This window comes from Oncorhynchus masou, unplaced genomic scaffold (genome assembly GCF_036934945.1).
Source record: "Oncorhynchus masou masou isolate Uvic2021 unplaced genomic scaffold, UVic_Omas_1.1 unplaced_scaffold_2837, whole genome shotgun sequence".
Lineage (NCBI taxonomy): Eukaryota > Metazoa > Chordata > Actinopteri > Salmoniformes > Salmonidae > Oncorhynchus > Oncorhynchus masou.
In genome coordinates this window covers 1-24,000 of record NW_027009263.1, presented here as the reverse complement: position 1 = coordinate 24,000, position 24,000 = coordinate 1, and the positions used below count along the sequence as shown (strand labels likewise).

At 44.5% G+C, this 24,000-nt stretch overlaps 1 pseudogene; it reads right to left on the bottom strand.

Annotated features, from left to right (window-relative positions):
- Positions 1-5,467: 5,467 nt before the first annotated feature.
- On the bottom strand, positions 5,468-23,465 carry LOC135533956 (NLR family CARD domain-containing protein 3-like; annotated as a pseudogene).
- Positions 23,466-24,000: the final 535 nt, after the last annotated feature.

Here is a 24,000-nt window from a genome sequence, read left to right as displayed (position 1 = left end):
ACACGTGGAACGGAAATGGCCCGGTTTGCCGCAATATAGACAGCGTCGCTCCTCATCCGGCGGTCTCTCTCAGCCTGGGAGATGCGTCCAATCTGCATGGGTTCCGGTGGAGCCAGCGATGATAAAGGTGGGGACTCGGAGCTGGGACTGATAGGGGCTAGAGGTCTACGGTTGAGTTCTCTCTCAGACGCTGGTCAATGCGTGAGGCCAACTTGATCAGGGACTCGAGATTGTCCGGTGGTTCCCGAGTGGCCAGTTCATCTTGGATAGTGTCGGAAAGGCCTTTCAGAAAGCACACCGTGAGCGCCTCGTTGTTCCAGCCACTCGCTGCTGCCACCGTGCGGAACTGGATGGCATAGTCCGTCACGCTGCGCCAACCTTGATGGAGAGTCAGGAGCTGTTTGGCTGAGTCAGAACCACTGCTTGGGCCTTGAAACACTCGTTTGAATTCCTCAGCAAAGGCAGAGTAGCTGGCACAGCAGGAACTATGGGCATCCCACACAGCAGTAGCCCAGGCCAGGGCTTTTTCCGACAGCAGGGTGATGATATATGCGATCTTAGACCGGTCGGTGGGAAACGACGAGGGTTGCAGCTCAAAGGAGAGAGAACATTGAGTGAGAAACCCTTTACAAGCACTTGGATCACCTGAGAACCGTTGGGGAGGTGGAAGACGAGGTTCAGCCAGGGGGTTAACTGCCATGGGTACGTGAATCTGAGGTACTGGGACGGGAACTGTTGCCGGGGTAAGTCGATCAGATATTTGCTTAATGGAAGTCAGCATCTCCGACAGAAGATGAGAATGTCTAGCCATTAAGGCCTCTTGCTGAACCAGGGCGGCTTCGTGGCGTTGGACAGTCTCCTGGTGGTGGGACAGCGTGGCAAAAAGGTCCTGGGAACTGGCTGCCTCAGGGTTCATTTTTGGCTCTGTGTTTCTGTCAGGACCCGGTTTCGAACCTGGGTCTCCGGAGTGAGAAACAGTCACTTAACCAACTGAGCCACGAATAATCAGCAGAACCCAGAAGATGAGGCAGACACAGCAGTACTTAAGACGGTGTATTTAATAAAGAAAAATCCTTAAATACAAAAAATGGCAAATCCAAAAGGTGGTAGGAAAAGCACAAAAAGGCCTCAAAAGAAACTCACAAAAAATAAACAAAAACAAAAAACAGAATACCACAAGAGCGTCACCCGGAATCGACAAGAGCACACAGAACACTAGGGCAGGGTGCTAACATACAAACACAGAGCACAGAACTGAGGGAAACAAAGGGTTTAAATACAATCAGGGAAAACGAGGCACAGGTGCAATTAATAATGGGGATCAAGGGAAAAACATAAGGACAAAAAGCACAATGGGGGCATCTACTGACCAAAACCCGGAACAACCCTGGCCAAATCCTGACAGAGAGAGACATAGAGAGAGAGAGAGAGAGAGAGAGAGAGAGAGAGACAGAGACAGAGAGACAGAGAGAGAGACAGAGACAGAGACAGAGAGAGAAAGAGAGAGAGAGAGAGAGAGTCTAATATACTGATATGCAGCAACATTCAGAAAGTATTCAGACCACTTGACTTTTTACACATTTTGTTACGTTACAGCCTTATTCTAAAATGGATTAAATGTGTTTTTCCCCTCATCAATCTACACACAATAACCCAGAAATACAAAGCAAAAATGGTTCACTTTATGTGTGAACATTTTTAATTAAATAAAACTTAGATATCACAGAGGGGGAGAGAGAGGGAGGGGAGAGAGTCAGAACAGTGGGAAGAGCGAGAGAGGGATGGTAGAGAGTCAGTAGAGATGGAAAGAGAGAGAGGGGGAGGGTAGAGAGTCAGAACAGAGGGAAAGAGAGAGAGGGAGGGGAGAGAGTCAGAACAGAGGGAAAGAGAGAGAGAGGGAGGGTAGAGACTCAGAACAGAGGGAGTGGAGAGACTCAGAACAGAGGGAGTGGAGAGACTCAGAACAGAGGGAGTGTGGAGACTCAGAACAGAGGGAAAGAGAGAGAGGATGTGTGGAAGTTGCTTTATGTTTGGTAATTGGGGGCCTTTGAGCCCTGATGGGCTGGGTGACATCAGTGACTCTCTGAGAGATTACTGTTGCTGTGGAGGGAGAGGAGAGGAGAGAGAGAGAAGGAGGGAGAGATTACTGTTGCTGTGGAGGGAGAGGAGAGGAGAGAGAGGGAGAGAGAGATTGCTGTTGCTGTGGAGGGAGAGGAGAGGAGAGAGAGGGAGAGAGAGATTACTGTTGCTGTGGAGGGAGAGGAGAGGAGAGAGAGAGAAGGAGGGAGAGATTACTGTTGCTGTGGAGGGAGAGGAGAGAGAGATTACTGTTGCTGTGGAGGGACAGCAAGAGAGAGAGAGAGAGAGGAGGGAGAGATTAGTCAGCAGAAATGATTCAGGACGACGTTCATCTTTAAATGTACTTCTTCATTTCTCTCTTTCCCCACTGAGGAAGATAAAGGACACACACACACACACAATGACAGACAGACAGACAGACAGACAGACAGACAGACAGACAGACACACACAATGACAGACAGACAGACAGACAGACAGACAGGAGGGCTAGGTAATCAGGAATTCCTCCCAAGGTGTATATTGATTTTAGTCCCCTTCTCATTAACTAGATGCTGACAGTGACCAGAGATGGCTAGATTGAGCTGGAGGGGTGTGTGTGACAGACCTCTACATGCTTTGTAAGTAGGAAAACCTGCAAAATCGTCAGTGTATCAAATACTTGTTCTCCCCACTGTATATAAGATTAGTTACACAGACAGTGGAACATTCAGTGTATATTTGCAGCTGAACCATGAAGATGGTCCAGTGCTTGTGTGAAGTACTTTACAAAACAACAAGAATTAGAAACAAAAGATAGAATGTCACATGGCGTTTATTCAACATACAATAACAGAGGCGAATGGTATCAGCATCACGATATGGGCCTAAGAGTTGAGGAATATACACAGTTTGGGGAATCTACACCCTCTCCCTTGCAGCATACAGCAGAGAAGGTGGCATGGAAGAGCCTCTAATGACAGGCTGTATAACACAGAGGACCGCAACACATATCAACACGACCTCCTGGTTCCACACAACGTACCTGTGTACCCTAGACACCCCCAACCCTTTGACTTGAGATGTAGGTCTGACAAAAACAGCTTACAACAAGTTAGTCATGACATAGGACTGTCACCGAAGACCAAGGGTTACAATGGACCGCCAACTCGGTACAACAAACGGGCACAAAACGTTTGTCCTGCTCCTACTACAGCGAAGGTGAAACGTTTGTCCTGCTCCTACTACAGCGAAGGTGAAACGTTTGTCCTGCTCCTACTACAGCGAAGGTGAAACGTTTGTCCTGCTCCTACTACAGCAAAGGTGAAACGTTTGTCCTGCTCCTAACTACAGCGAAGGTGAAACGTTTGTCCTGCTCCTACTACAGCGAAGGTGAAACGTTTGTCCTGCTCCTACTACAGCGAAGGTGAAACGCCGTATACCTCCGGAATGGATACTGCAGCCCTGCGAAGGACAGAAAACAAGAGAGACACGGACATCCCGAACAACCAGCATCTCAAGTGCCTGAAACTCCACAGCAGACTGTTGATATACACGGGTTCAACGTGTGCAAACTCAAGCCAGTGACATCTTTACAGTCGCAAAGGACATTGTTCCCCACAGCACCACCATCCGAAGCAGCTGTCCCCTATGAAGAACCCGTGCCTGGTCCCAGCAGATATAACCTGCCTTGCCCTGCTCTGGAGAATGTAGGAGACTGGGATCTGGAACTCAACATAGATGATAAGTTCAAGACTGACAAGGTCAACGTTTATGTGCAGCTGATTATGAATGAGGAGCAATCCTCTGGAGTTGACACCCTGAAAAGAGGTATGTATATGACCATTTATCGATATATCTCTCTGTCTATGTTATACTGCCATGACGAGCCCTGATAATGTAGCTGGACTGACAGTGTTCTCTTCCCACGCAGCGTTCAACCATCTCATCACAGTGAATGACACCATGTCCTTCAGGTACTGGGTAAACGAAAAAATGCCAGAAGAGGTGGCCTACAGATATGTCTGCATCCCTCATGTACCTGGGTTCTGAGATCACGTTGTGGTGGGAACCCGTCTTCTACCCAGAACGGAGAAGCTGATCGGACCTGATGACTCCTTACCGAGATTGTTCAAAGTGTCACTTGGGTCCTACAGGTTTCATTGGTGCTGTTTTGTCTTGAAGAAACAGATGGTTTTGACTATGTGGTGCACTTCGTTGCCCAGGAGAGGCCAGTCTAAGGTAGTCACAGTTGTTGACAACACACTGAGAAACCTCACTGAGAAACCTCACCTCGAGCATCGAGTTTAGAAGAATGGTATTCTATCTTTTTAGGTGGTTTACAGCTCAGTACGTGTCACCACAAGACAGGCGGCTTTGTGTTCGATTGTAAACCCAGTGAAGGTGCTACTTTGGTCCATGTCATAGCTTTGTTGGCTTCCAGGATTGGGATGGAAACAGTAACACCTCACCTGGCCCAGCAATGAATGGGCCAAAGATGACAGCAATTACTGTTTCAATGGCAGAAATGCCAATAACATGTTCACGTGTCCCTCAGATGGTAATTCAGGAGGTAATTACATCGAAATGGTTGAGTTTAGCTCCGGCAACAACAGTGGCGATGATGGTATTGGTCTCACTCGCGTGTCCACAACCATAGACTATTACAGTTTCCTTAACAGTGTTAATGTAAGAGTTTAAATGTTTAAATAGAGGATCCATCTAAAACAGTATAAAACAAGATGATAAACAGAGGATCCATCTAAAACAGTATAAAACAAGATGATAAACAGAGGATCCATCTAAAACAGTATAAAACAAGATGATAAACAGAGGATCCATCTAAAACAGTATAAAACAAGATGAGAAACAGAGGATCCATCTAAAACAGTATAAAACAAGATGATAAACAGAGGATCCATCTAAAACAGTATAAAACAAGATGAGAAACAGAGGATCCATCTAAAACAGTATAAAACAAGATGATAAACAGAGGATCCATCTAAAACAGTATAAAACAAGATGATAAACATGGGATCCATCTAAAACAGTATAAAACAAGATGATAAACAGAGGATCCATCTAAAACAGTATAAAACAAGTGCAGTATGTTCTGAGAATGTTACTTTAACGTCACCTCATAACCTCACACTATAACTTCATGGGAGTCTTGTGGAAAGACTGCATGTTGTTTTGGGTGAGTGTGTCCAGTGTGTGTGTGTGTGTGTGTTTGTGTCAATGTATGTCAGTGTGTGTGTGTGTGTGTGTACAGTGTGTGTTTGTGTGTGTTACGAATCCCTTTTGGCCCGACAGTCTAGGGGGGATGGTAATGAGACCCGTAACATAACTCATGCAAATTATAATTGTGACAAAGTAAAAGTGAGAACTAAATAACCACGACTACTGAAATCTACCGTCAAACTCAAGGTTTATTTATAAACACACGGTAATGGGGGGAGCAGGAAAAGGGGCTGAGCTGGACCCAAGGAAAGAAACAATAAGTATTCAAAAACACCCCTAAGGTAGACTAGCCTACTTTAACAACAGCTAACTAACTAACCAAAAATACAGTGGGTGGTCCGCCCAGTTCTAACTAGTGTATTTAACAAAGTCTACCTACGGGTAGTGTATGCCCATGGGCGACTTGTCTTGGTTTCCCCTTTTCCCACCAGCAAACAAACACCATAACCAAAACAATACTCACAGGTGAGGACAAAGTGCTATGGTGCTCAAACAAAAGAGAGGTTAATACACAAAGAGAGTGTGACACACAGAGACCTACAGACATGGCATTTACAGAGAGATTGAGCTCTAGAGCAAACAACTGATGGGGTTTTTAAAGGGAAAGGAACTGTGATAGGGTAGGAAACAGGAGGAGGTGTGTCTTCTGATTGATGATTGATTGGTGACTGATTGGGGAATGATGATTTTCACCTGTGAGGAGAGAAGGAGAGAAAAGAACACAGGATACCTGTATCCGTAACAGTGTGTATGTGTGTGTGTGTCCAGTGTGTGTGCGTGTCCAGTGTGTGTGTGTGTGTCCAGTGTGTGTGTGTGTGTCCAGTGTGTGTGTGTGTGTCCAGTGTGTGTGTGTGTGTCCAGTGTGTGTGTGTGTCGTGTGTGTGTGTGTCCAGTGTGTGTGTGTGTGTGTCCACTGTGTATGGGTGTCTGTGTGTGCGTGTGTTCTGTGTGTGTGTCCATCGTGTGTGTGTGTATCCAGTGTGTGTCCAGTGTGTTTGTGTTATTATTTCATTATTTAATTATTCAAAAAATGTTTTAACTGACACAGGGAAACTGAGGAGTCATCACTCCAAACCCCAAACCCTGGATAGAGGGGCTCAGTGAATGTGGAGGTGAATGTGATCAGGTGGGTCAGTGTGTCAGAGGAGGCTCTATAGAAGGAAAGAGTGCCGGCTGGCCAGTCCAGATACACTCCTACTCTGTGGGGGCTGGAGGAGGGGACGTCTATGGTAGTGTCGTTACTATTGTGCCTGGCAGAGTAACTGTTGTCAGAGCAGACCAGACTCCAGGACTTGTCATTGCATCCAAGCCAACAGTCCCTATCCCCTCCTCTCCTGTTGATTCCTTTATATGTCACTCCTATATCAGCCCTTCTCCCACTCCACTCTACCTCCCAGTAACAGCGCCCAGTCAGACCCTCTCTACACAGCACCTGTCCACAGTCCTCAAATCTCTCTGGGTGATCAGGATACGGCTGCTCCTCTGTCCTCCATGTCACCTTTCTGTTCTCCTCAGACAGAGAGAGGAGTCGGCTTACTGTATTTGGGTCCAGTGTGAGATCACAGACATCTGATGGATGAAACCAGACACAATATTAGAAATCATCATCATTCACATTAGAATGTTAACTCACTTTTCACTCATTCATTTAATGTGGATGTTTCTAGGTATCAAAAGGAGAAGTTAAGGTAACTTGAGACTTGTTGAATGATCATATGTTATATTGTATGGTAATATAAAACACACTTATTCCCATTAATTACACACACACACACACACACAGTCAAATCAACTCTTTGTAAACGTTGGTGTCCCTGATTTCTGCTTCTGTAGAACTACAGCTGATATTTAATATGACCAAGTCAGTAATGATGGTGGTCTTTGACTTAACTTGAATTAAGACTTATTCTTAGTCATATTCTTCACTGCTGTCAACACTCACATTTTCTAAGCCCAGGTTTCATTCTGTTCTCTCCACCATGTTCCACACTGTAGCGGTAAGCAGAAGAACAGACAGTCATTGAGGGATACACCTGAACTCACACACACACACACACACACACACACACACACACACACACACACACACACACACACACACACACACACACACACACACACACACACACACCATATCTATTTAGACAGTGAGGTATCAGATTGAGATTGTATTGAGTGAACAGTCCACACCATATCTATTTAGACAGTGAGGTATCAGATTTAGATTGTATTGAGTATACAGTGCACACCATATCTATTTAGACAGTGAGGTATCAGATTTAGATTGTATTGAGTATACAGTCCACACCATATCTATTTTGACAGTGAGGTATCAGATTTAGATTGTATTGAGTATACAGTCGACACCATATCTATTTAGACAGTGAAGCTAATATTTTAAATGTGACTCTATACTCCAACATTTTGGATTTGAGATCAAATGTTTCATATGAGGTGACAGTATATAATGTCACCTTTTATTTGAGGATATTTTAATACATATCTGTTTAAACGTTTAGAAAAATTAAAGCATTTTATGTATCTAGTCCCCCAATTTGAAGAAGTCATAAGTATTCTGACCAATTCACTTATAGTGTATTAACGTAGTAAACAGTTTAGTATTTGGTTGTAAACTTCTTGTTGCATTTACAGAATGTTTGTTGTGTTATTGGTTGTGTTTTGCCCAATTTTAAAATGGTGGGTGGAGTAATTTTCTGTCTAAGTGAGTAGATAACATGTTTCTAAACACTACTAGATGAATCCTGAATAATAATGAGTGAGAAAGTTACAGAGGCTGCAACAAAACATGCTAACCTCTCACCATTACCAATAACAGAGGCTACAACAAAACATGCTAACCTCTCACCATTACCAATAACAGAGGCTACAACAAAACATGCTAACCTCTTACCATTAACAATAACAGAGGCTACAACAAAATATGCTAACCTCGCACCATTACCAATAACAGAGACTACAACAAAACATGCTAACCTCTTACCATTAACAATAACAGAGGCTACAACAAAACATGCTAACCTCTCCCCATTACCAATAACAGAGGTTACAACAAAACATGCTAACCTCTTACCATTACCAATAACAGAGGCTACAACAAAACATGCTAACCTCTCACCATTACCAACAACAGACTACAACAAAACATGCTAACCTCTTACCATTACCAATAACAGAGACTACAACAACACATGCTAACCTCTCACCATTACCAATAACAGAGGTTACAACAAAACATGCTAACCTCTTACCATTACCAATAACAGAGGCTACAACAAAACATGCTAACCTCTCACCATTACCAACAACAGACTACAACAAAACATGCTAACCTCTCACCATTACCAATAACAGAGGCTACAACAAAACATACTAACCTCTCACCTTTAACCTCAAATAAAAGGTGACATTCTGTACTGTCACCTAATATGAAACATTGTATCTCTAATCCAAAATGCTGGAGCATAGCTCCACATTTAAAACTGTAAGCTTCACTGTCCAGACACATATGGTGTGGACTATGTGTGTCTGGTGAACAGTTATCACTTGTTGACCAACTTCAGGAATACTGACCTCAGAGTCTCCAGTTTACAGTGGGGATTCCCCAGTCCAGCAGAGAGCAGCTTCACTCCTGAATCCTTCAGGTCATTGTTACTCAGATCCAGCTCTCTCAGGTGTGAGGGGTTTGACCTCAGAGCTGAGACCAGAGAAGCACAGCCTTCCTCTGTGACTAGACAGCCTGACAGCCTGACAAAGAGTCAAATCATATTAAAATCACACTGTTATTCTTTGGTGGTGAAAATAGTGGCAGTATATTTTTTCAACATATGGAACCTTCCAATATCTATTTGTAAATTAATGTATCATCATTAAAAATGACAACTGATCAAATCATCACCTGAGGATAGAAACAAGTACAAATATTTGAGTAGACTGACCAGACGAGTTTAAAAAGCAGTATAAGTCAAAAGACAGACAGTGAGGAATCAGATTTAGATTGTATTGAGTATACAGTCCACAACATATCTATTTAGACAGTGAGGTATCAGATTTAGATTGTATTGAATAAACAGTCCACACCATATCTCTTTAGACAATGAAGCTAACATTTTAAATGTGTCTCTATACTCCAACATTTTGGATTTGAGATCAAATGTTTCATATGAGGTGACAGTGTATAATTTCACCGTTTATTTTCGGATATTTTAATACATATCTGTTTCACGATTAAAAATGAAAAAACTTTATGTTTACAGCATCCCCATTAGAAGAAGACATAAGTATTCTGACCAATTTAATTATAGTGTATTAAAGTAGTCAAAGTTTAGTACTTGGTCGTAAACTCTTTGGTTGCATTTGCAGTTTGTTTTGGTTGTGTTTTTTGGTTGTGTTTTGCCCAATAATAAAATAGTGGATGATGAGGGGAGTAATTTTCTGTCTAGGAGAGTAGATAACATGTTTCTAAACAATAATAAATGAATCCTGATGATGCCTTGATTAAGAAAAATCATGACTGAATCATGAATAATAATGAGTGAGAAAGTTACAGAGGGTACAACAAAACATGCTAACCTCTCACCATTACCAATAACAGAGGCTACAACAAAACATGCTAACCTCTCACCATTACCAATAACAGAGGCTACAACAAAACATGCTAACCTCTCACCATTACCAATAACAGAGGCTACAACAAAACATGCTAACCTCTCACCATTACCAATAACAGAGGCTACAACAAAACATGCTAATCTGTTCCACTGTCTGAATGAACTGAATGACCATTCTCTAGTGGAGGAGATCCAAAGCTACCTGAGCTCAGGAAGTCTCTCAAAACCCAACCTGTCACCTGCACAGTGGTCAGCTCTGGTCTTTGTGTTGCTGACTTCAGAAAAGGAGCTGGATGTGTTTGACCTGAAGAAATACACTAGATCAGAGGAAGGTCTTCTGAGGCTGCTGCCAGTGGTCAAAGCCTCCAGCAGCAGTGTAGCAGTGTAGCCTAGTGGTTGGAGCATTGGACTAAAACATTTTCCGGCGCCGACAGAGATGGCCGCCTCGCTTCGCGTTCCTAGGAAACTATGCAGTTTTTTTTTTTTTTTTTACGTGTTATTTCTTACATTAGTGCCCCAGGTCATCTTAGGTTTCATTACATACAGTCGAGAAGAACTACTGAATATAAGATCAGCGTCAACTCACCATCAGTACGACCAAGAATATGTTTTTCCCGACGCGGATCCTGTGTTCTGCCTTACAAACAGGACAACGGAATGGATCGCATGCAGAGACCCCAAAAAACGACTTTGAAAAAGAGGGAAACGAGGCGGTCTTCTGGTCAGACTACGGAGACGGGCACATCGTGCCCCACTTCCTAGCATTCTTCTTGCCAATGTCCAGTCTCTTGACAACAAGGTTGATGAAATCCGAGCAAGGGTAGCATTCCAGAGGGACATCAGAGACTGTAACGTTCTGTGCTTCACGGAAACATGGCTCACTGGAGAGACGCTATCCGAAGCGGTGCAGCCAACGGGTTTCTCCACGCATCGCGCCGACAGAAACAAACACCTTTCTGGTAAGAAGAAGGGTGGGGGTGTATGCCTTATGGCTAATGAGGCATGGTGCGATGAAAGAAACATACAGGAACTCAAATCCTTCTGTTCACCTGATTTAGAATTCCTCACAATCAAATGTAGTCCGCATTATCTACCAAGAGAATTCTCTTCGATTATAATCACAGCCGTATATATATCCCCCTCCCCCAAGCAGACACATCGATGGCTCTGAACGAACTTTATTTAACTCTTTGCAAACTGGAAACCATTTATCTGTAGGCTGCATTCATTGTTGCTGGGGATTTTAACAAGGCTAATCTGAAAACAAGACTCCCTAAATTTTATCAGCATATCGATTGCGCAACCAGGGGTGGAAAAACCTTGGATCACTGTTACTCTAACTTACGCGACGCATATAAGGCCCTGCCCCGCCCCCCTTTCGGAAAAGCTGACCATGACTCCATTTTGCTGATACCTGCCAAAAGACAAAAACTAAAAAAAGAAGCTCCCACGCTGAGGTCTGTCCAACGCTGGTCTGACCAAGCTGACTCCACACTCCAAGACTGCTTCCCTCACGTGGACTGGGACATGTTTCGTATTGCGTCAGATAACAACATTGACGAATACGCTGATTCGGTGTGCGAGTTCATTAGAAAGTGCGTTGAAGATGTCGTTCCCATAGCAACGATTAAAACATTCCCTAACCAGAAACCGTGGACTGATGGCAGCATTCGCGTGAAACTGAAAGCGCGAACCACTGCTTTCAATCAGGGCAAGGTGTCTGGTAACATGACTGAATACAAACAGTGCAGCTATTCCCTCCGTAAGGCTATCAAACAAGCTAAGCGTCAGTACAGAGACAAAGTAGAATCTCAATTCAACGGCTCAGACACAAGAGGCATGTGGCAGGGTCTACAGTCAATCACGGACTACAGGAAGAAATCCAGCCCAGTCACGGACCAGGATGTCTTGCTCCCAGGCAGACTAAATAACTTTTTTGCCCGCTTTGAGGACAATACAGTGCCACTGACACGGCCTGCAACGGAAACATGCGGTCTCTCCTTCACTGCAGCCGAGGTGAGTAAAACATTTAAATGTGTTTACCCTCGCAAGGCTGCAGGCCCAGACGGCATCCCCAGCCTCGCCCTCAGAGCAAGCGCAGACCAGCTGGCTGGTGTGTTTACGGACATATTCAATCAATCCCTATACCAGTCTGCTGTTCCCACATGCTTCAAGAGGGCCACCATTGTTCCTGTTCCCAAGAAAGCTAAGGTAACTGAGCTAAACGACTACCGCCCCGTAGCACTCACTTCCGTCATCATGAAGTGCTTTGAGAGACTAGTCAAGGACCATATCACCTCCACCCTACCTGACACCCTAGACCCACTCCAATTTGCTTACCGCCCAAATAGGTCCACAGACGATGCAATCTCAACCACACTGCACACTGCCCTAACCCATCTGGACAAGAGGAATACTTATGTGAGAATGCTGTTCATCGACTACAGCTCGGCATTCAACACCATAGTACCCTCCAAGCTCGTCATCAAGCTCGAGACCCTGGGTCTCGACCCCGCCCTGTGCAACTGGGTACTGGACTTCCTGACGGGCCGCCCCCAGGGGGTGAGGGTAGGTAACAACATCTCCTCCCCACTGATCCTCAACACTGGGGCCCCACAAGGGTGCGTTCTGAGCCCTCTCCTGTACTCCCTGTTCACCCACGACTGCGTGGCCACGCACGCCTCCAACTCAATCATCAAGTTTGCGGACGACACAACAGTGGTAGGCTTGATTACCAACAACGACGAGACGGCCTACAGGGAGGAGGGTGGTGTCAGGAAAATAACCTCACACTCAACGTCAGCAAAACTAAGGAGATGATTGTGGACTTCAGGAAACAGCAGAGGGAACACCCCCCTATCCACATCTAAGGAACAGTAGTGGAGAGAGTAGCAAGTGTTAAGTGCCTCGGCATACACATCACAGACAAACTGAATTGGTCCACTCACACAGACAGCATCGTGAAGAAGGCGCAGCAGCGCCTCTTCAACCTCAGGAGGCTGAAGAAATTCGGCTTGTCAAGAAAAGCACTCACAAACTTCTACAGATGCACAATCGAGAGCATCCTGGCGGGCTGTATCACCGCCTGGTACGGCAACTGCTCCGCCCTCAACCGTAAGGCTCTCCAGAGGGTAGTGAGGTCTGCACAACGCATCACCGGGGGCAAACTACCTGCCCTCCAGGACACCTACACCACCCGATGTTACAGGAAGGCCATAAAGATCATCAAGGACATCAACCACCCGATCCACTGCCTGTTCACCCCGCTATCATCCAGAAGGCGAGGTCAGTACAGGTGCATCAAAGCTGGGACCGAGAGACTGAAAAACAGCTTCTATCTCAAGGCCATCAGACTGTTAAAGAGCCACCACTAACATTGAGTGGCTGCTGCCAACACACTGACACTGACTCAACTCCAGCCACTTTAATAATGGGAATTGATTGGAAATGATGTAAATATATCACTAGCCACTTTAAACAATGCTACCTTATATAATGTTACTTACCCTACATTATTCATCTCATATGCATACGTATATACTGTACTCTATATCATCGACTGCATCCTTATGTAATACATGTATCACTAGCCACTTTAACTATGCCACTTTGTTTACATACTCATCTCATATGTATATACTGTACTCGATACCATCTACTGTATCTTGCCTATGCTGCTCTGTACCATCACTCATTCATATATCCTTATGTACATATTCTTTATCCCCTTACACTGTGTATAAAACAGTAGCTTAGGAATTGTTAGTTAGATTACTTGTTGGTTATTACTGCATTGTCAGAACTAGAAGCACAAGCATTTCGCTACACTCGCATTAACATCTGCTAACCATGTGTATGTGACAAATAATACATTTGATTTGACTATTAACCGAAAGGTTGCAAGTTCAAATCCCCAAGCTGACAAGGTTCAAAAGCTGTCATTCTGCCCCTGAACAGGCAGTTAACCCACTGTTCCTAGGCCGTCATTGAAAATAAGAATTTGTTCTTAACTGACTTGCCTGGTTAAATAAAGGTAAAAAAAATTAAAAAAAATAATAAAAAACCTGTTACCATTAACAGAGTGGGTCTGATCTTTGTGCCTCTGTAACTTTCTCATTCATCATTATTCATTCCTGATTATTCATCATCATAGGAGCATCCACATGAATGTAGAAGTGTTCAGAAACATCTTCTATTCTTACTGACAATACAAGTGAAGTGACTCCAAAATGACAGGACTTTATACACCATTCAGGTTTTTTTTTACCTTTATTTAACCAACTATTTTACTAGGCAAGTCAGTTAAGAACAAATTCTTATTTTCAATGATGGCCTAGGTAACAGTGGGTTAACTGCCTGTTCAGGGGCAGAACGACAGATTTGTACCTTGTCAGCTCGGGGGTTTGAACTTGCAACCTTCCGGTTACTAGTCCAATGCTCTCACCACTAGGCTACCCTGCCACCCCTATTAGGAAAAAAATAATCTAAATCACAACCAAGACAAACTGCAAATTATTTCAACATGTTAGTAGAATCACAAGATTGATGTAATCACTGCAGGCATGGAATATGGGACCAAACACTAAATTTATGACTAAAATAATTTATCCAAAATATTATGACTTTTTCAAATGGGAGAACTAGATACATAAAGTGCTTTCATTTATAAACTGTAAAATATATACGTATGAAAATACCTTTAAAGAAAAGGTGACATTCTGTACTGTTTAATTTTTACCTTCCGGTTCCGGGTTGGAGCGAGCGGTCGCATCTACACTTCGGTCCGCAGGTAGTATAACTTTTCATTACATTTCATTATAGTACAACGGTTTGATTTGTCTAATCTTAGCAATTTCTTCTTAGCTAGCTACATAGCCGTCTTTGTATCAAAGATAATTGCGTAATTATCGTATTTCGTCGTCCTAACGTAGTCTACACTGCTATCTGCCCAGCAGCTAGCTAACGTCCACCGTCTACCAGCACTGTAGAAACTATTACACTCAACTGAACGACTCGATTAGTGTAGTGTTAGCTAGCTACATAGTTGTCTTTGCTGTCTTCGTATCCAAGATAATTGTGTAGTTTAGAGTGTGTCGACTTAGAGTGATTATCTTAATTTACCGAGGTTACCTAGCCAGCTATTTGTCGTCCTTAACGTAGGAGATACTGCTAGCTAGCTAGCCAACAGCTAGCCAACGTCTACCGAATAGAACTTCAACAACCCGGTCAACATTCCGCTTCGCTCCACAGGTAGTATCAAATTTTCATTTCACTTCATTACAGTACAACGGTTTGATTTGTTTGATCGTAGCTAGCTAGCTACATAGCCGTCTTTGTATCTAAGACAATTGTGTAGTCTAGAGCGATTTTCTAGGTTAGCTAGCCAGCTATTGTCGTTCTTTTAACGTAACGTAACGTAATCAACACTGCTAGCTGGCCAGCTAGCCCCGAATAGCAGCACTGTAGAAACTATTACACTCGACGGAACGACTTGATTAGTGTAGTGTCAACAACGCAGCCACTGCCAGCTAGCCTACAAAGTCAACAACGCAGCCACTGCCAGCTATCCTACTCCAGCAGTACTGTATCATTTCAATCATTTTAGTCAATAAGATTCTTGCTACGTAAGCTTAACTTTCTGAACATTCGAGACGTGTAGTCCACTTGTCATTCCAATCTCCTTTGCATTAGCGTAGCCTCTTCTGTAGCCTGTCAACTATGTGTCTATCTATCCCTGTTCTCTCCTCTCTGCACAGACCATACAAACGCTCCAAACCACGTGGCCGCGGCCACCCTAATCTGGTGGTCCCAGCGCGCACGACCCACGTGGAGTTCCAGGTCTCCGGTAGCCTCTGGAACTGCCGATCTGCGGCCAACAAGGCAGAGTTCATCTCAGCCTATGCCTCCCTCCAGTCCCTCGACTTCTTGGCACTGACGGAAACATGGATCACCACAGATAACACTGCTACTCCTACTGCTCTCTCTTCATCCGCCCACGTGTTCTCGCACACCCCGAGAGCTTCTGGTCAGCGGGGTGGTGGCACCGGGATCTTCATCTCTCCCAAATGCCTTGATAAGCTCCTTTCCTGAGGACGGCTCACCTCATACGTATATACTGTACTCTATATCATCGACTGCATCCTTATGTAATACATGTATCACTAGCCACTTTAACTATGCCACTTTGTTTACATACTCATCTCATATGTATATACTGTACTCGATACCATCTACTGTATCTTGCCTATGCTGCTCTGTACCATCACTCATTCATATATCCTTATGTACATATTCTTTATCCCCTTACACTGTGTATAAAACAGTAGCTTAGGAATTGTTAGTTGAATTACTTGTTGGTTATTACTGCATTGTCAGAACTAGAAGCACAAGCATTTCTACACTCGCATTAACATCTAACCATGTGTATGTGACAAATAATACATTTGGATGACTATTAACCGAAGGTTGCAAGTTCAAATCCCCAAGCGACAAGGTTCAAAAGCTGTCATTCTGCCCCTGAACAGGCAGTTAACCCTGTTCTAGGGCCGTCATTGAAAATAAGAATTTGTTCTTAACTGACTTGCCTGGTTAAATAAAGGTAAAAAAATAAAAATAATAAAAAACCTGTTACCATTAACAGAGTGGGTCTGATCTTTGTGCCTCTGTAACTTTCTCATTCATCATTATTCATTACAGTTGTTATCATATCATAGAGCATCCACATGAATGTAGAAGTGTCTGGTGAAACATCTTCTATTCTTACTGACAATACAAGTGAAGTGACTCCAAAATGACAGGACTTTATACACCATTCGGGTTTTTTTATTATTTTTTTTAATTTTTTTACCTTTATTTAACCAACTATTTTACTAGGCAAGTCAGTTAAGAACAAATTCTTATTTTCAATGATGGCCTAGGTAACAGTGGGTTAACTGCCTGTTCAGGGGCAGAACGACAGATTTGTACCTTGTCAGCTCGGGGTTTGAACTTGCAACCTTCCGGTTACTAGTCCAATGCTCTCACCACTAGGCTACCCTGCCACCCCTATTAGGAAAAAATAATCTAAAATCAATAACCAAGACAAACTGCAAATTATTTCAACATGTTAGTAGAATCACAAGATTGATGTAATCACTGCAGGCATGGAATATGGGACCAAACACTAAATTTATGACTAAAATAATTTATCCAAAATATTATGACTTTTTCAAATGGGAGAACTAGATACATAAAGTGCTTTCATTTATAAACTGTAAAATATATATGTATGAAAATACCTTTAAAGAAAAGGTGACATTCTGTACTGTTTAATTTTTACCTTCCGGTTCCGGGTTGGAGCGAGCGGTCGCATCTACACTTCGGTCCGCAGGTAGTATAACTTTTCATTACATTTTCATTACATTTCATTATAGTACAACGGTTTGATTTGTCTAATCTTAGCAATTTCTTCTTAGCTAGCTACATAGCCGTCTTTGTATCAAAGATAATTGCGTAATTATCGTATTTCGTCGTCCTAACGTAGTCTACACTGCTATCTGCCCAGCAGCTAGCTAACGTCCACCGTCTACCAGCACTGTAGAAACTATTACACTCAACTGAACGACTCGATTAGTGTAGTGTTAGCTAGCTACATAGTTGTCTTTGCTGTCTTCGTATCCAAGATAATTGTGTAGTTTAGAGTGTGTCGACTTAGAGTGATTATCTTAATTTACCGAGGTTACCTAGCCAGCTATTTGTCGTCCTTAACGTAGGAGATACTGCTAGCTAGCTAGCCAACAGCTAGCCAACGTCTACCGAATAGAACTTCAACAACCCGGTCAACATTCCGCTTCGCTCCACAGGTAGTATCAAATTTTCATTTCACTTCATTACAGTACAACGGTTTGATTTGTTTGATCGTAGCTAGCTAGCTACATAGCCGTCTTTGTATCTAAGACAATTGTGTAGTCTAGAGCGATTTTCTAGGTTAGCTAGCCAGCTATTGTCGTTCTTTTAACGTAACGTAACGTAATCAACACTGCTAGCTGGCCAGCTAGCCCCCGAATAGCAGCACTGTAGAAACTATTACACTCGACGGAACGACTTGATTAGTGTAGTGTCAACAACGCAGCCACTGCCAGCTAGCCTACAAAGTCAACAACGCAGCCACTGCCAGCTATCCTACTCCAGCAGTACTGTATCATTTCAATCATTTTAGTCAATAAGATTCTTGCTACGTAAGCTTAACTTTCTGAACATTCGAGACGTGTAGTCCACTTGTCATTCCAATCTCCTTTGCATTAGCGTAGCCTCTTCTGTAGCCTGTCAACTATGTGTCTATCTATCCCTGTTCTCTCCTCTCTGCACAGACCATACAAACGCTCCAAACCACGTGGCCGCGGCCACCCTAATCTGGTGGTCCCAGCGCGCACGACCCACGTGGAGTTCCAGGTCTCCGGTAGCCTCTGGAACTGCCGATCTGCGGCCAACAAGGCAGAGTTCATCTCAGCCTATGCCTCCCTCCAGTCCCTCGACTTCTTGGCACTGACGGAAACATGGATCACCACAGATAACACTGCTACTCCTACTGCTCTCTCTTCATCCGCCCACGTGTTCTCGCACACCCCGAGAGCTTCTGGTCAGCGGGGTGGTGGCACCGGGATCTTCATCTCTCCCAAGTGGTCATTCTCTCTTTCTCCCCTTACCCATCTGTCTATCGCCTCCTTTGAATTCCATGCTGTCACAGTTACCAGCCCTTTCAAGCTTAACATCCTTATCATTTATCGCCCTCCAGGTTCCCTCGGAGAGTTCATCAATGAGCTTGATGCCTTGATAAGCTCCTTTCCTGAGGACGGCTCACCTCTCACAGTCTTGGGCGACTTTAACCTCCCCACGTCTACCTTTGACTCATTCCTCTCTGCCTCCTTCTTTCCACTCCTCTCCTCTTTTGACCTCACCCTCTCACCTTCCCCCCTACTCACAAGGCAGGCAATACGCTCGACCTCATCTTTACTAGATGCTGTTCTTCCACTAACCTCATTGCAACTCCCCTCCAAGTCTCCGACCACTACCTTGTATCCTTTTCCCTCTCGCTCTCATCCAACACTTCCCACACTGCCCCTACTCGGATGGTATCGCGCCGTCTCAACCTTCGCTCTCTCTCCCCCGCTACTCTCTCCTCTTCCATCCTATCATCTCTTCCCTCTTCTCAAACCTTCTCCAACCTATCTCCTGATTCTGCCTCCTCAACCCTCCTCTCTTCCCTTTCTGCATCCTTTGACTCTCTATGTCCCCTATCCTCCAGGCCGGCTCGGTCCTCCCCTCCCGCTCCGTGGCTCGACGACTCATTGCGAGCTCACAGAACAGGGCTCCGGGCAGCCGAGCGGAAATGGAGGAAAACTCGCCTCCCTCCTCCCCCTCCCCCCCCTCCTACCTCTCTGCAGATGACTTCGTCAACCATTTTGAAAAGAAGGTCGACGACATCCGATCCTCGTTTGCTAAGTCAAACGACACCGCTGGTTCTGCTCACACTGCCCTACCCTGTGCTCTGACCTCTTTCTCCCCTCTCTCTCCAGATGAAATCTCGCTTCTTGTGACGGCCGGCCGCCCAACAACCTGCCCGCTTGACCCTATCCCCTCCTCTCTTCTCCAGACCATTTCCGGAGACCTTCTCCCTTACCTCACCTCGCTCATCAACTCATCCCTGACCGCTGGCTATGTCCCTTCCGTCTTCAAGAGAGCGAGAGTTGCACCCCTTCTGAAAAAACCTACACTCGATCCCTCCGATGTCAACAACTACAGACCAGTATCCCTTCTTTCTTTTCTCTCCAAAACTCTTGAACGTGCCGTCCTTGGCCAGCTCTCCCGCTATCTCTCTCAGAATGACCTTCTTGATCCAAATCAGTCAGGTTTCAAGACTAGTCATTCAACTGAGACTGCTCTTCTCTGTATCACGGAGGCGCTCCGCTCTGCTAAAGCTAACTCTCTCTCCTCTGCTCTCATCCTTCTAGACCTATCGGCTGCCTTCGATACTGTGAACCATCAGATCCTCCTCTCCACCCTCTCCGAGTTGGGCATCTCCAGCGCGGCCCACCCTTGGATTGCGTCCTACCTGACAGGTCGCTCCTACCAGGTGGCGTGGCGAGAATCTGTCTCCTCGCCACACGCTCTCACCACTGGTGTCCCCCAGGGCTCTGTTCTAGGCCCTCTCCTATTCTCGCTATACACCAAGTCACTTGGCTCTGTCATAACCTCACATGGTCTCTCCTATCATTGCTATGCAGACGACACAAAATTAATCTTCTCCTTTCCCCCTTCTGATGACAAGTTGGCGAATCACATCTCTGCATGTCTGGCAGACATATCAGTGTGGATGACGGATCACCACCTCAAGCTGAACCTCGGCAAGACGGAGCTGCTCTTACTCCCGGGGAAGGATTGCCCGTTCCATGATCTCGCCATCACGGTTGACAACTCCATTGTGTCCTCCTAACCAGAGCGCTAAGAACCTTGGCGTGATCCTGGACAACACCCTGTCGTTCTCAACTAACATCAAGGCGGTGGCCCGTTCCTGTAGGTTCATGCTCTACAACATCCGCAGAGTACGACCCTGCCTCACACAGGAAGCGGCGCAGGTCCTAATCCAGGCACTTGTCATCTCCCGTCTGGATTACTGCAACTCGCTGTTGGCTGGGCTCCCTGCCTGTGCCATTAAACCCCTACAACTCATCCAGAACGCCGCAGCCCGTCTGGTGTTCAACCTTCCCAAGTCCTCTCACGTCACCCCGCTCCTCCGCTCTCTCCATTGGCTTCCAGTTGAAGCTCGCATCCGCTACAAGACCATGGTGCTTGCCTACGGAGCTGTGAGGGGAACGGCACCGCAGTACCTCCAGGCTCTGATCAGGCCCTACACCCAAACAAGGGCACTGCGTTCATCCACCTCTGGCCTGCTCGCCTCCCTACCACTGAGGAAGTAAAGTTCCCGCTCAGCCCAGTCAAAACTGTTCGCTGCTCTGGCCCCCCAATGGTGGAACAAACTCCCTCACGACGCCAGGACAGCGGAGTCAATCACCACCTTCCGGAGACACCTGAAACCCCACCTCTTTAAGGAATACCTAGGATAGGATAAAGTAATCCTTCTCACCCCCCTTAAATTATTTAGATGCACTATTGTAAAGTGGCTGTTCCACTGGATGTCATAAGGTGAATTCACCAATTTGTAAGTCGCTCTGGATAAGAGCGTCTGCCAAATGACTTAAATGTAAATGTAAATGTAATTTTACTAGGCAAGTCAGTAAAAACAATTACTTATTTTCAATGACGGCCTAGGAACAGCTTCACTCCTGAATCCTTCAGGTCATTGTTACTCAGGTCAAGCTCTCTCAGGTGTGAGGGGTTTGAGATCAGAGCTAAGACCAGAGAAGCACAGCCTTCCTCTGTGACTCCACAGCCTGACAGCCTGACATAGAGATCATCATGACTTCACAAACACACTGTTCATTTAACACCAGTATTGTATAAGGACAATGGCAGATGCATTTAGTTTATTCTATCAAACAACATATATATTCATCTTCTGTCTTCAAGACTTGTATGGTCATAATGTTATACTAATGTGAAAATCAATGATTTTATTCAATTCGTTTTTCAATATAATATTATATACATATTATAATACATATTTTTCTCTAAACTTAATATTGCTTCGAGATGATTAGTTCATAAATGTCATTTGATTTACTCACAGAACAACTCTGGAGGCTTTGACCACTGGCAGCAGCCTCAGAAGACCTTCCTCTGATCTGGAGTATTTCTTCAGGTCAAACACATCCAGCTCCTTTTCTGAAGTCAGCAACACAAAGACCAGAGCTAACCACTGTGCAGGTGACAGGTTGGGTTTTGAGAGACTTCCTGAGCTCAGGTAGCTTTGGATCTCCTCCACTAGAGAATGGTCATTCAGTTCATTCAGACAGTGGAACAGATTGATGCTCCTCTCTGGAGAGGGATTCTTCCCGATCTTCTCCTTGATGTACTTGACTGTTGCTTCATGGCTCTGTGAGCTGCTTCTTGTCTTTGTCAGTAGACCTCGTAAGTGCTTCTGATTGGACTCCAGTGAGAGGCCCAGAAGGAAGCGGAGGAAAAGGTCCAGGTTTCCCGTCTCACTTTGTAAGGCTTTATCCACAGCACTCTTGTAGAAAGTAACTTCAGTAACTTCAGGCTTGTTTCTGAAGAGTGACGAAAAGTATCTGAACATTGATTGAGGTTCGTCCATTAGATTCTCGCTGTTGTTGATGAATTAGAGGAACACATATACAGCGGCCAGAAACTCCTGAATGCTCAGATGAACAAAGCAGTACACCTTGTCCTGGTACAGCCCACATTCCTCTTTAAAGAGCTGTGTGCACAATCCTGAGTACACTGAGGCTTCACTGACATCAATGCCAGCTTCTTTCAGGTCTTCTTCATAGAAAATCAGATTGCCTTTCACAAGCTGTTGAAAAGCCAGTTTTCCCAAAGACAGAATGCTCTCTTTATTCCAGTGTGGACCTGTCTCTTCTTTCCCAAGATACTTTTCATTCTTCTGTTTGGTATGAAACACCACAAGGTGTGTGTACATCTCAGTCAGAGTCTTGGGCATCTCTTCTCTCTTGTGTTTCAGCATGTGTTCAAGGACTATTGCAGAAATCCAACAGAAGACTGGAATGTGGCACATGATGTGGAGGCTCCTTGATGTCTTTATGTGTGAGATGATTCTGAAGGCCAGGTTCTCATCACTGAATCTCTTCTTGAAGTACTCCTCCTTCTGTGGGTCACTGAACCCTCGTACCTCTGTCACCTGGTCAACACACCCTGAAGGGATCTTATTGGCTGCTGCAGGTCGGGTAGTTATCCAGAGGAGAGCAGAGGGAAGCAGATTTCCCCTGATGAGATTTGTCAGCAGAACATCCACTGAGGTTGACTTTGTGACGTCACAACAGATCTTGTTCTTCTGGAAGTCTAGGGGTAGTCGGCACTCATCCAGACCATCAAAGATGAACAGAACTTTGTACTTGTTGTGGTTGGAGATTCTTGAATCTTTGGTTTCCATTGAGAAGTGATTGAGAAGTTCAATGAAAGTGTGTTTGTACTCTTTCATCAAATTCAGCTCCCGGAAAGGGAATGAAAATACAAATTGGACATCCTGATTTGCTTTTCCTTCAGCCCAGTCCAGAATGAACTTCTGCACAGAGACTGTTTTTCCAATGCCAGCGACTCCCTTTGTCAGCACAGTTCTGATAAGTTTGTCTTGTCCAGTTAAGGGTTTGAAGATGTCGTTACATTTGATTGCAGTCTCTGGTCTTGCTTGTTTCCTGGTTGTTGTCTCCATCTGTCTCAGCTCATGTTCATTATTGATCTCTCCTGTTCCACCCTCTGTGATGTAGAGCTCTGTGTAGATCTTATTGAGAAGTGTTGGGTTTCCTTGTTTCGCGATCCCCTCAAATACACACTGAAACTTCTTCTTTAGATTAGATTTGATTTCACGTTGGCAAATCACAGCAAGCTCATCTGAATCTAGAAATAACACAGAGGATATTAATATTACGTCTGTTTTAATGCCTACAGTATTGTAGGACTGTTATAAAGTTTTCAATTATAATCATTTCTTCTCTTAACTGACTGTATCAATGTGTAAATGTTTTCATAATGCATTACAGACTGGTGTGACTGATTACATAATTATTGGTATTATTGATGGTATTATTAATGTTGTCTTTCTCTCTCTAAATTAATCAACACATCCCTGCTGCTACTTGATGAGGTCACTACTGATGTTGGTATTATTAATGTTGTCAGTCAGTCAGTCAGTCAGTCAGTCAGTCAGTCAGTCAGTCAGTCAGTCAGTCAGTCAGTCTGTAACGGCGTTCTTTTGTTGTTGAAGGAGAGTCGGACCGAAATGCAGCGTGTAAGTTACTCATGTTTATTTAAAGAAGACAAAACGAACGAACTAACACGAATAACTAAATAAATACAAAAAAACAACAAACAGAACGAAACCTAATACAGCCTGACTGGTGCAACCTACACAGAGACAGGGACAATCACCCACGAAATGCACA